Genomic DNA, 13,056 nt, shown 5'->3' with positions numbered 1-13,056 from the left:
AATAAGCATTCAAAACAAGCTTGCTAATTTTAATTGCTTAATTACATAGGCAAAAATTGGATGCATTATTAATTTTCACACATCACCTGGAAAGTCTTCTCAGTTATAAGGTGATGTAGGTGTTAGGAATTGATAACATTACTGATGATCTAATGTTAATGGATGAACTGGTTGTCTAAAAATTTTTCATCTCTTTAAGTGTATGAGGAACGGAAGTTATTAACCAATTACAAAAGAGGAACACAGTTACCCTGCATTCATATAGAATATCACTTATTCCAAGGATACAAGAGTATGGGACTACAAGGAAAACTACAAACCAGATACTTGGACACATATATGACCATAGTTCTGGATTAAAATCAACACAAAAATTCCTTAGCCAGGGGCTTCTCTCTCTTTGTCTCTAATGACTCCAAGTCATTCAGTTGCTATTTGCAGATTTGTGTGTCTATTCTTCATATTATTCTTATTTACCCCACTTCCCTGCTCAATATTTAGTGGGTGTGATGGTGTGTATATATTTCTTATCTGACTTCTTGGTTGCCCTAACTATGTTTTACTTCTACTCATTCCTATATTCTGAGTATATGTTGTGCAGTAAGAGCCTCTTGAATATCTCCTTTGTTCCCTTTTGGGTTTTTATACCTGAGGATTTTCCCGTCCATCCTTCTGCACTGATAATTTATATACCAGAGCAAGAGAATCTAATTGATCCACATACTCATTGTGAACCAGGTCATGATGTAGGGTGTGAAAACAGATTTCATGAGATATTATTCTTATATTTCCAAACAGAATTTACTATTCAAGAAAACCTGTGTGTTTAATGTTATCCTTAAATCCTTAAACTCTGACAATACCCTGAATTAGAATGCAACATTGTCTAAAAGTTGAAGGAGGATGTATAGAGTGAAGACTTTTCCCTCAGCTGCAAATATTCTAAAGGTAAAATCAATAACAGGAAATAATGAATGGTTTTATTGCAACAATTCAAACCATTGCTTTGATGATAAGATTGTGAGTAAATTACAGGAAATAGGGTCTGGGGAAAACAGTGAAAGGTAATAGAGATGCTCTGTAGGGCTGGCTGCCTATGAGCGTAGCTTCAGGCTCAGTTAGAGATCTTGTCTAAAGGAAATATAGCAGTGAGAAACACTCCACATCTTTTCTGACCTTTGGATATATACACACATGTGTGTGCACACGTGTGTGTGTGTGTGTTCACACAAAGTAGTTTTTTTCATTAATTTAACTATGATCTAAAAAGTCTAAAGAAAAAAGAAAAAAAACTTAAAATGTTTCAATCTATCTTCTCTATAAGATATCCCAAACTAATCATAGGGAACATTAGTACTTTGGACAATGGTCTCAAAAGACTATCATGGTCAAGTAGCAACATGGTCTTCTGTGATATTATTGCACACAATGGGAATATTAATATTTTTAGGAACGAATATTGTCTCATGGTAAGTGTGCTAATTAGATATCTGCCTTACCTGATTTTTTCATATTTATTTATTTAACTTTTTACACATGTCACTCTCAGTTTCCTCTCCCTCCCCTCCTTCCCTGCCCCCGAAAACGTGCAACCCCTCACTCCCATTCCATCCCCCCTCCATTCCCCAGGGAGGACAAGGGCTTCCATGAGGGACTTTCAGAGGCTGTCATATTATCCCAGGCAAGACCATCCCTTCACATGGTATGGATTCCCAGAGTCCATCTGTACGCCAAGAATAAATACTGCTATTCTCCAAGGTCCCACAGATTGCCACGACCTCCTGTCTGGCACCCAGATTTGGTGGGAGGGATGTCCAGATCCGTCCCATGCTGGCCCCTCAGTCTGGGATCTACATGTTCCCCCTTGTTTAGGTGAGCTGCCTCTGTTGGTTTCGCCAGCCTCATCTTGATTCTTTCGGTCATCATTCTTCTTTGCAACTGGGTTCCAGGAATTCAATTCGGTTCCCAGCTATGGGTGTCTGCCTCTGCCTCCATCAGACACTGGATGAGATTTCTAGGATGGCATATAAGGTAGTCATCATTCTCATTGGAGGGCATTTAAGATAAGCTTAGTGCCAGTTGGTGTCATTCTTGTAGATCTGTGTAGACCTCACTAGTGCCAGATATCTCCTCCAACTTATAATGGCTCCCTCTTTTATAGTATCACCCATCTTTCTATCCTCTATTCTTACCCTGGCTCAGCCTTCCTGCTCTCCCATGTCGTCCTCTCCCCTCCTCTTTTGCCCCTCTCTTACTCACATCTCCTTCTGTTCTCCCCTTCTTCCTGTCCCCAGTCCAATTAGGAGATCTCATCCCATAACCCTTCTCCAGGTACCATGCAAATGTCTCTTAGGGTCCTTCCTGTACCCCCAGACTCTCTGGCAGTGGGATTGTAGGCTGCCAATGCCCTGCTCCATGTCTAAAATCCATACATGAGTGAGACAGTATCTATTTTGTCTTTTTGTTGACTGGGTTACCTCACTGAGGATTGTTTCTTCTAGTGCCATCCATTTGCTTGCAAATTTCAAGATTCTATTGGTTTTTCTGCTGAGCAGTACTCCATTGTATAAATATATCTCATTATCTCTATCCACTATTCAGTTGAGGGGCATCTAGGTTGTTTCCAGGTTCTGGCTATTACAAATAATGCTGCTATGAACACAGTTGAGCAGATGTCCTTATGATATGAGGGTACATCATTTGGGTATATGCCTAAGAGTGGAATTGCTCTATCTCGTGGTAGACTGATTTCCATTTTCCTGCGTAATCTCCGTAACGATCTCCAAAGTGGCTGCACAAGTTGGCATTCCCACCAGCAGTGGAGAAGTGTTCCCCTTTCTCCACATCCTCTCTAGCATAAACTGTCATTAGTGGTTTTGATTTTAGCCATTCTAAAGGGAGTGAGGTGGTATCTCAGAGTTGTTTTGATTTGCATTTCCCTGATGGCTAAGGATGTTGAGCACTTTCTCAAGTTTCTCTTGGCCATTTTGGACTCATCTATTGAGAATTCTCTATTTAGTTCTGTACTGCACTTTTTCATTGGATCCTTTGGTGTTCTGGAGACTTGCTTCTTGAGTTCTTTGTAAATTTTGGAGACCAGCCATGTGTCAGATGTGGGGTTTGTGAATATCTTTCCCCATTCTGTGGGCTCTCATTTTGTCTTGTTGACTGAGTCCTTTGCCCTGAAGAAGCATCTCGGTTTCAAAAGGTCCCGTTAATTAATTGTCGATCTCAGTGTCTGTGCTACTGGTGTTATGTTCAGGAAGCATTCTCCTGTACCAATTCCTTCAATGGTACTTCCCACTTTTTCTTCTGAGAAATTCATTGTGGCTGGATTAATGTTGAGGTCTTTGATCCATTTGAACTTAAGTTTTGTTCATGGTGACTGATATGGATCTACCTGTTGTCTTTTACATGCCAGCATCCAGTTAGTCCAGCACCATTTGTTGAAGATGCTTTCTTTTTTTCCATTGTATAGTTTTAGCTTCTTTGTGGAAGATCAGGTGTTCAAAAGTGTGTGGGTTGATATCAGGGTCTTCAATTCAATTTCATTATCTACCTGTCTGTTTTTGTGCCAATACATAGCTGTTTTCAGGACTATAGCTCTGTAACAGAGCTTGAAGTCAGGGATGGTGATGCCTCTGCAATTTCCTTTATTGTACAGGGTTGACTTTGCTATCTTGGGTCTTTTGTTTTTCCATATAAAGTTGAAGACTGTACTTTTGAGGTCAGTAAAAAAATTTGTGCTGGTATTTTGATAAGGATTGCATTGCATTTGTAGATTGCTTTTGGTAAGATTGACATTTTTACTATGTTGATCCTACCTATCCAAGAGCATTTGAGATCTTTCCATTTTCTGGTATCTTCTTTAATTTCTTTCTTTAAAAACTCAAAGTTCTTGCTACATAGGTCTTTTACCTGTTGGTTAGCATTACCTCAAGATATTTTATGGCGTTTGTAAAGAGTGATGTTTCTCTGATTTCTTTCTCATCCCCTTCATTGACTATGGTAGGGCTACTGATATTTTTGAGTTAATTTTGTATTCTGCCACTTTGCTGAAGGTGTTCATCAGCTGTAGGAGTTCCCTGGTAGAATTCGTTGGGTCACTTATGTAGACTATCATATCATCTGCAAATAGTGAAAGTATGACTTCTTCTTTCCAATTTGTATCCCCTTGATCTTCTTTTGTTTTCTTATTGCTCTAGCAACAACTTCAAGTACAATATTGAAGGGATATGGAGAGAGTGGACATCCTTGTCTTGTTACTGATTTTAGAGGAATCGCCTTTGGTTTCTCTCCATTTATCTTGATGTTGGCTGTTGGTTTGCTGTATATAGCTTTTATTATGTTTAGGTATGTTCCTGTTATCCCTGATCTCTCTAAGACCTTTATCATGAAGAGGTATTTGGATTTTGTCAAAGGCTTTTTCAGCATCTAGTGAGATGATCATGTGGTTTTTCTTTTTCAGATTGTTTATATCGTGGATTACATTGATGGATTTTCATATGTTGAACCATCCCTGCATCCCTGGGATGAAGCCTACTTAATCGTGGTGTATTGTTTTTCTGACATGTTCTTGAATTCAATTTGCTAATATTTTACTGAGTATTTTTGCATCAATGTTCATAAGGGAGATTGGTCTGTAGTTCCCTATCTTGGTTGTGTCTTTGTGTGGTTTGGGTACTATGGTGATTGTAGCCTCATAAAAAGAATTTGGCAGTGGACTATTTTTGGTTGGAAAATTTTTATGGCTGCTTCTATTTCTTTAGGGGTTATAGATCTGTTTAAATTGTTTATCTGTTCTTGATTTAATTTCGATAAGTAATATCTGTCCAGAAAATCATCCATTTCCTTTAGATTTTCCAATTTAGTGGAGTGCAGATTTTCAAAATATGTACTGATTCTTCTTTGGATTTCCCCAGTGTCTGTTGTTATGTCCCCTGATTTTGTTAATTAGCATGTTCTCTCTCTGTCTTTTGGTTAGTTTTAATACAGGTTTGTCTATCTTGTGGATTTTCTCAAAGAACCAACTCTTTGTTTCATTGATTCTTTGTATTGTTTTCTTTGTTTCTACCTTATTGATTTTAGCTCTCAATTTGATTATTTCCTGGTGTCTACTCCTCCTGGGTGAGTTTGCTTCTTTTTTTCTAGAGCTTTCAGGTGTTCTGTTAATTCTCTAGTGTGGCAATTCTCCAGTTTCTTCATGTGGGCACTTAGTGCTATGAATTTTCCTCTTAGAACTGCTTTCAAAGTATCCCAAAGGTTTGGGTATGTTGTGCCTTCATTTTCATTAAATCCTAGGAAGTCTTTTATTTCTTTCTTTATTTCTTCCTTTACCCAGGGGTGATGCAATTGAGCACTATTCAATTTCCATGAGTTTGTGAGGTTTCTGCAATTTGTGTTCATGTTGAATTCTAATTTTAAGCCGTGGTGGTCTGACAGGATACAGGGGGCTATTCCAATATTTTGTATCTGTTGAGGTTTGCTTTATTGCCAAGTATGTGGTAGATTTTTGAGGAGGTTCTATGTGGTGTTGAGAAGAAGGTATATTCTTTTTACTTTGGGTAGAATGTTCTATAGATGTCTGTTAAATCCAATTGAGTGATAACTTCTGTTAGTTCCATTGTTTATTTGTTAAGTTTCTGTCTGGTGGACCTGTCCAGTGGTGAGAGTGGGGTGTTGAAGTCTCCCACTATAAGTGCATCGGGTTTAATATGTGATTTGAGTTCTAGTAACGTTTCTTTTATGAAAGTGGGTGCCTTTATATTTGGAGCATATATGTTCGGAATGAGACGACTTCCTGATGGATTTTTCCTATGGTGAATAAGAAATGACCTTCTTCATCTCTTTTGATTAATTTCAGTTTGAAGTCTATTTTGTTAGATATTAGGACAGCTACACCCACTTGTTTCTTATGTCCATTTGATTGGTAAGTCTTTTCCCAAGCCTTATCTTTGAGGTAGCAGCTGTCTTTGAAATTGTGGTGTGTTTCTTGTATGCAGCAGAAGGATGGATTCTGTCTTCATATCCATTCTGTTAGCCTGTGTCTTTTTACAGGTGAGTTAAGACCATTGATATTCAGGGATACTAATGACCATTGTGTCGTACCTGCTGTGCAGCCTGCATCTGAGAATGTAGCAAGGTGGTCGGGATAGATGACACAGAGACCAGTCGGTTGCTTTTAAGAATCCTTTATGCTCCCCAAGTCAGCTTAGGAGGAGTCCCCAAGTCAGCTTAGGAGAACAGTCCCCAAGAAAAAATGCTTCCCTTTTTAAGGACTTCTGTCATCTATCTACATACAATTCTCCAACAACTCTCCCAGACTTCTCACCCTCCTTGCTGGTGGTTTAATCTCCGGCCCCAGAATCGGGGAGAAACAGCAGGGGGAACAGGAAGAAGCATCTAGCCGTAGGGGGTGTCAAAGTCATGGTGTTTCAGTGAGTGAGCCCTTATCTGAGCCCTATCAAGAGCTTTATAGCACTGAATTGTTTTCAGTAAACATTATCTCACAGCTGCCTGCTCCCAGGCCGAAGGGGAAGTATTCAAGGTCTGGTGTCCCCACAATTCACCCCTTTTTATTTTTAAATGAGGCACTCCTGGCTTAGGTCAAGTAGGGTCACCCTCCCTGGCCTGTCTTTGGGGGACCTTGAACCCCTGTCTTAGGTGGGAGCGGTCTTCCCCACAGGTTGCCTGTCAACAGAGTGCCCCAACCTTAGAATCATCTGTAATAAGGCTTTATGGCTATCGGGATTGCCATGGGCTAAGGCACTTTGAACTCAGCATGAAGCCAGAATGCCTACTGCCACTGTTACCATTCCTAGGACCCCCACTGACATAGCACCTCTCTGTCATCTGCCCTTCCCCGGATCTGGGCTGTAGCATTCTACCACCAGTCTTTCTTTGTTAGAAGGGTGATTTATAGTTACAATTTGATGGTCAAAACAGTGATAAAGTTTACAATCCTTTCAAGATCTACTTAGGAAAGCATTTAGAGATTGTACTTGCACAGATCCATTAGATACAATCATTGATGTTACACATGTAGCATTATAAAAAATATGAAAAAGAGGCTTGTTGTACTATTTACAGAGTACCAATTTGTTCCTGTGTTGATGTAGTTTGTTTGTTTAATGTCAGTAGTATTATCTGAATATGTAACTTGAGTCAAAGTTTTTTTGTCGCATTAGGACAAATAACATTTCTCCAGAAAAATGCACTGGCATAGGTGTGATTCCAGAAACAGGAACTACCAAGTCTGATATTTCAAGTGACCATGTCCTGCTTAAATACTGAAAAGAGGCTTTTGCCACTCATCACAGTCCATACCAATGTCCAAATGTTTTAAATGGGTCCTTTTTTTTCCCAAGGGGAAAAACTGGCAAAATGAATTCTGTTGTTTTAAGGTGTGTCAAAGGCAAACTGCTAATCTTCCAGTTTTGTCGGCTTCGGGATGAAACCTCACGGGTCCAGGAGGTTGATGTAGCAGGCCTGATGAGAAACTGGAAATCTCAAACTGACTGTTTTATTTCTTTCTCGGGCTGTAGATTTGATGACATCAAGGGTCAGGAACACCGAATTAGGAGATCTCGAACTGGCTTGGGCAGGCTCCTACGGTCTCAGGTCCAGTTTTCTCTGTTCCATGCATCCCACCAAATGTTGTGACAGCTACTGAAGCTTTATTCTTTTCCTGCAAGAAAACACAAACATGCCCTCGACCCCAAATTAGGGTCTTCTCCACTGTCTAGTGTATGGATGTTTCCATTTGACCTGAGCAATAGTTGCTCAAGTTTCATTATGCCAGAATCTGTCTGAAGCAGATTGCTCACTGGCATTTACATTTTAAAAATTTTAAAATGAGGAGTGGATTATTCAATGAATCATGTGGGGACTGGGGACATTACTCTCCCTTTTTTATTTTTAAATTTTGTATGAACTGTTGAAGTTGGACCATAACAGTAGAAGGATTTGTCTACCCTCCTTAGTCAACTATCTAGGTGAATTGGGATCACTATTTAAATTATTAGTAGATGTCCTTTAAAAGGGACATAACCATTGAGAACCTTTGAGAATCATTTAAGGATTGTAAACTATACTATGTCCCAAATAGTCCCCCTTTTTTTTTCTAACCTGTAGCTCTCATTAGTTGACAAGGTCTCCTATGCATCTGAGCTGACAAGGCCTAATTTGCATCTACACAGACACCTTTGGGGGTGGGGGCCTGCCAAAGCGGCAGGGCAGTTCCCTGAAAAAAACCTCTCTCTCTCTCTCTCTCTCTCTCTCTCTCTCTCTCTCTCTCTCTCTCTCTCTCTCTCTCTCTCTCTTTTTAATTGACTGGCTCTGAGAGCTTAACTTGAATTTTTTTGTTAAAATATTAACCAACTGACTGGATGTTTCTTTTGGCTATATCTAAATCGATTTAGGTAGTTTTTAACTGTTTGAAGGGATTTAAGTATCCCTTTAATCATATCCAAGGCAATTAGAACAGTTGCTTTTGTCAACATTCACGCATTTACATTTTACACTTCATACATACTGACGTAGCCACGTCCATACACACAGACCATGCATACATATCTCTCCTTTTGCCTAGGTTATGATTAGTTTGTTGAACTGAAACTTCTTTAACAGAACAACTCCAGTTAATCTTTGAATTAAAACAAAAGGTTGAAAAAGTTCTGTATGTCCCTCACCATTTCTTCATTAGAGAAGTTTTGAGCTACACTCAGGGGCTACAGCCATACCCACTCCTTGTAATTCTGTAGATGCAAAGTGGAAAGGCCAGGCTTTTGCCAAAAGTTTTTAGAGACTAACAAAATTGACCTTAAATTTGTATCAATAACCTACCCCATATAAATGTAACTAAACATTTTTATTTTATATACCTTTGTCTTTTTCTTTACTGAATACTAATACCTTATTTATTAACTGTTACCAATTTTTTTTTTGATTTACCCATCTTAATCCATTCTCCCATTGAGAATGGTCCCTTTAGACAAGGGCCTGGAAATGTAATCCAATCCACCTTCCAACTGAGGGCAACTTCTTAGGTTCCCCTTTTCTTTCTTGACCTTGTATTAGGCGAAGGCCTAGATATTTAATCCAGTCCACCCTTCAACTAAGGGTTTAATCATGGAGATATTAAATATTTTTAATAAAGCAGAGATTCCCCTTTTAGGAGGGGGAAACTCAGACTGTCTTGTTGGCAGCAGCCACTCCCAATGTATTTATTAGTGCTATAAAGGCGATGAATGGGGAGCTGCAGTGACTAACTGGCATCAAAACGGTGGGAGGGGTTTCCCTCACCAGTGCCCATACTTCCCTTACCTGAGTTTGGCAATGTTTGGATCATTTTTATCATGGCGAGCATTCCTAGTGTTGGGAGCAGAGTCGGGGTCAACATGCCTGATGCACCGTTTGGGGACCCAAATAGGCTTCTCACTTCCTGGAGGGAAAACACAAACAGCCCCTCAGAGCCTAGCTAATAGGGGGGTGGGTGGCTGCCATTTTCCTGTAATTAAGTCCTTCCATCTGACCCATCCCAAAGACTGGGAGGGTTTGTTCCAATGTCTCTCCATAGCAGACAAATTATTACTGTCTATGGTCAACAAATTTAAAATATAAAGTATGGTGGATAACTGAATATTAGGGGAGGTAACATATTCCCCCTTTTTTATTTTTTTAAAATACTGTTTGAGAGTGGCATGGGTGTGCTCCACAATGGCCTGTCCAGTGGGGTTGTGAGGAATACCAAAAGAGTGGACAATGTGATGTTCCCTGCAAAAGGCAGCAAAGTGATTGCTGGCATAGGCAGGGCCATTGTCTGTTTTTAGGGCATCAGGAACGCCCATGTAGGCAAAGGCCTGTAGGCAATGAGAAATAACATCTTTAATCTTCTCTCCTGAGTGGAGAGAGGCAAAAATCAGTGTAGAATACATATCCACCGAAACATGTATGTATTTTAATTTCCCTGTCTGTGGCAGGTGAGTTATATCCATTTGCCAAAGATGGTTGGCCCTGAGGCCCCGGGGATTTACCCCCTCATTGGGAAAATTATGATAAGGGGCACAGTCAGGGCACTGAGAGGTAATCTGTGTAGCCATGGATAGGGGGCACCCAGTATGAAATTTAATGGAGCGGGCATTTAGATGATATCGCTCATGGAGCTGGTGGGCAAGCTGCTCCTGAGTGTATAAGACCCTAGGGCAGGTCAAGGAGTCAGCAAATTGATTGCCCTGGGCAAGGGGTCCTGGAAGGTTAGTATGTACAGGAATAAATCCCACATAAGCAGGGTAGATGCGTTGCCAAATAAGATGTTGGAGCTGAACTAATAAGGAACGAATCTGAGAGGTTAGAAGAACATATGGAGAGGTTTCTAAAAGTCTGACAATGTTGGCAACATAGACACTATCAGTATATAAATTAAAGGGCTCCCCCTCAAACATTTGGAAGGTCATCAAACAGGCAAACAACTCTTCAGCTTTTGTTGACATTTGCCCTATGGATACCCTCTTCTGCACCTGAGAAGAAACCACCACCGCGAAACCTTTGGAGGAACCATCTGTAAAGACTGAGCGAGCTCCAACTAGACGGCTCTCCTTTAAAACCTTGGGAAAAATCACAGGGTGTTGTTTCAAAAAGACAGCAAGGGGCTATTGGGATAATGGTTATCAAACTTGGAACCTGTAGATGTAATAAACAGAGTCCACCCATCATGGAAGGTCTGTAGATGTTCCATCTTCTCTTTATCATAAGGAAGAATAATTTTATCAGGACTCTTTCCAAAGGTTTGGATGCTAAACTTGTGTGCCTTCCATAACAACTGTAAAATCAGATTATAGTAGGGGGCCACTACCTTCTCAGGGGAGGCTGACAAATGTATCCAATAAATGGGGCCAGTCTGCCAAAACACAGCAGTGGGCAAAAAGCTAGATGAAAGTACAACCAGAACAATAGGCTGTCCATAATCTATACTCCGAAGGTGGGCTTGCTCTATACTTTTTAACAACAATTGTAGGGCATTCCTGGCCTCTGGTGTAATCTGTCTAGGGGAAGTTGGAGTGGGATCCCCAGGAAGAATATCATAAAGGGGTTTAAGAGCCGCTGTTTCAATAGAAAGAGAAGGGTGAATCCACTGCACCTCTCCCAAAAATCTCTGTCAGTCATGAAGCATTTTTAAATTTGAACAATCAATTTGGAGTCTTTGGGGCCAGAGGCCAGTTTGTTGAGTTTGATAACCCAAGTAAGTATAAGGGGGTCTCTTTTGGATCTTTTCTGGAGCCAAAATATATCTGCGGGCCTCCAGGAGCTCTTGTAGCTCTGCAAAGGCTATGTAACATTGCCTCTCCTCGGCTGCAGACAAAAGAACACCATCCATGTAGTGGATAATATAAAGATCAGGGAACTTACGCCTGAGGGGATCTAAACAGGCAGCTACATAAATCTGGCATATAGTTGGACTGTTAGCCATCCCTTGGGGGAGCACCACCCATTGGAAGCGAAGTGCAGGCTCCCTAAAGTTAATTGTAGGCAGGCTAAATGCAAACCGAGGACTATCTTGAGAATGTAGGGGAATGGAAAAGAATCAATCTTTTAAATCAATGACAATCAAATGCCAGTCTTTAGGAATGGCCACAGGTGAGGGCAAGCCAGGCTGGAGCGCCCCCATGGGCTGCATGGTCGCATTTACGGCCCTCAGGTCTTGTAGTAACCTCCACTTTCCTGATGGTTTTTTAATTACAAATATGGGGGTATTCCAGGGGCACGTGGAGGGGACCAGATGGCCCACCTCCAATTGTTCTTGAAGTAGCTGATGAGCCGCCTGGAGTTTTTCTGCTGGTAAGGGCCACTGTTCCACCCATATGGGATCATCTGATAGCCATGTGATAGGTATGGGGGCTGGCAGCGCAACAGTGACCCTCATTAAAAATGGCTAAAATCCTTCCTGTTCCCTGGGGTCCTGGTATTCAAAGGGGGGGATGCAACCGGGCAAGCCTCTCCCTGCTCTAGTTTATCTAGTCCCTTCCCCTGACTCCAGCTCATCCCTTGCTGGTGGGCTCGCTTTTGGACTTGGGTGTCTGGGTGGTGAGGACCACTCCCATTTCTCGTAGGAGGTCTCATCCCCAGAGGTTGGTAGGGAGGCCAGACAAAACATATGGTTGAAAAAACCCTGTGTGGCCCTCAGAATTTTGCCACTTCAGCATTCTGAGGCTCTTTTGTGGCACAGCCTGTCCTATTCCCTGGAGGGTCACCTTCCCTTCCTTCTTGGCCCAGGCAGGGGGCCAGAATTTGTCTGAGAGGACAGAAATGTCCGCGCCAGAATCTAAAATGTCTTTGAAGGACTTGCCTTTTATCTTTAATGTAAGCTGGGGGCGGTTCTCCATGGTGGCTACCCAAAATACTGCTGAGCCAGTACTTCCAAAACCTTGGTTACCCCTTTTCTCTTTAATTTTTTGAGCCTCACAAGGAGCTGTAGGGAGGAGGAGTAACTGAGCAATCTGTTCTCCTGCTGGGATGGCAAAAACCCCACTGTCCACTGATGTCATTATTTTAATCTCTCCCTCACTATCCTGGTCTATAACACCAGGGTGTATCTGGATGCCTCGAAGGATAGTACTGGACTGTCCCAAGAGTAGTCCAACTGTGCCTGGGGGCAATGGCCCATGTACCCTAGTAGGGAGGACCTGGATCCCCATCTCGGGTGTTAGGACTGCCCTGGTGGAATGACCGATGTCCAGTCCTGCACTGCCTGAAGTGGCTCTAAGAAGGTCTGAGATATGAAGGGGTTGTTCTGGGGGAGTAAACGAATCTTGCTGCTTCCCACAGCAGGGGTCATTGCCCCATACACATTGGTTTTGGGGCCCTAGGGCGGGGGCCCTCTTCCAGTTTTTTTGATTATTATTAGTAGGAAGGAAATTGCCCCCCAAGTCAGTTCTAGAGTAACAGTCAGTGGCCCAATGATATCCCCTTTGGCAGCGGGGGCATAAACCAGGTCTCTTGAGACTAGTAGTACTATTTTGAGGGCACTCTCTATGGAAGTGTCCCTCCCTACCGCAGCTG

The sequence above is a fragment of the Mesocricetus auratus genome, unplaced genomic scaffold (assembly GCF_017639785.1).
Source record: "Mesocricetus auratus isolate SY011 unplaced genomic scaffold, BCM_Maur_2.0 Super-Scaffold_100004, whole genome shotgun sequence".
Taxonomy (NCBI): domain Eukaryota; kingdom Metazoa; phylum Chordata; class Mammalia; order Rodentia; family Cricetidae; genus Mesocricetus; species Mesocricetus auratus.
This window is presented reverse-complemented; position numbering follows the sequence as displayed.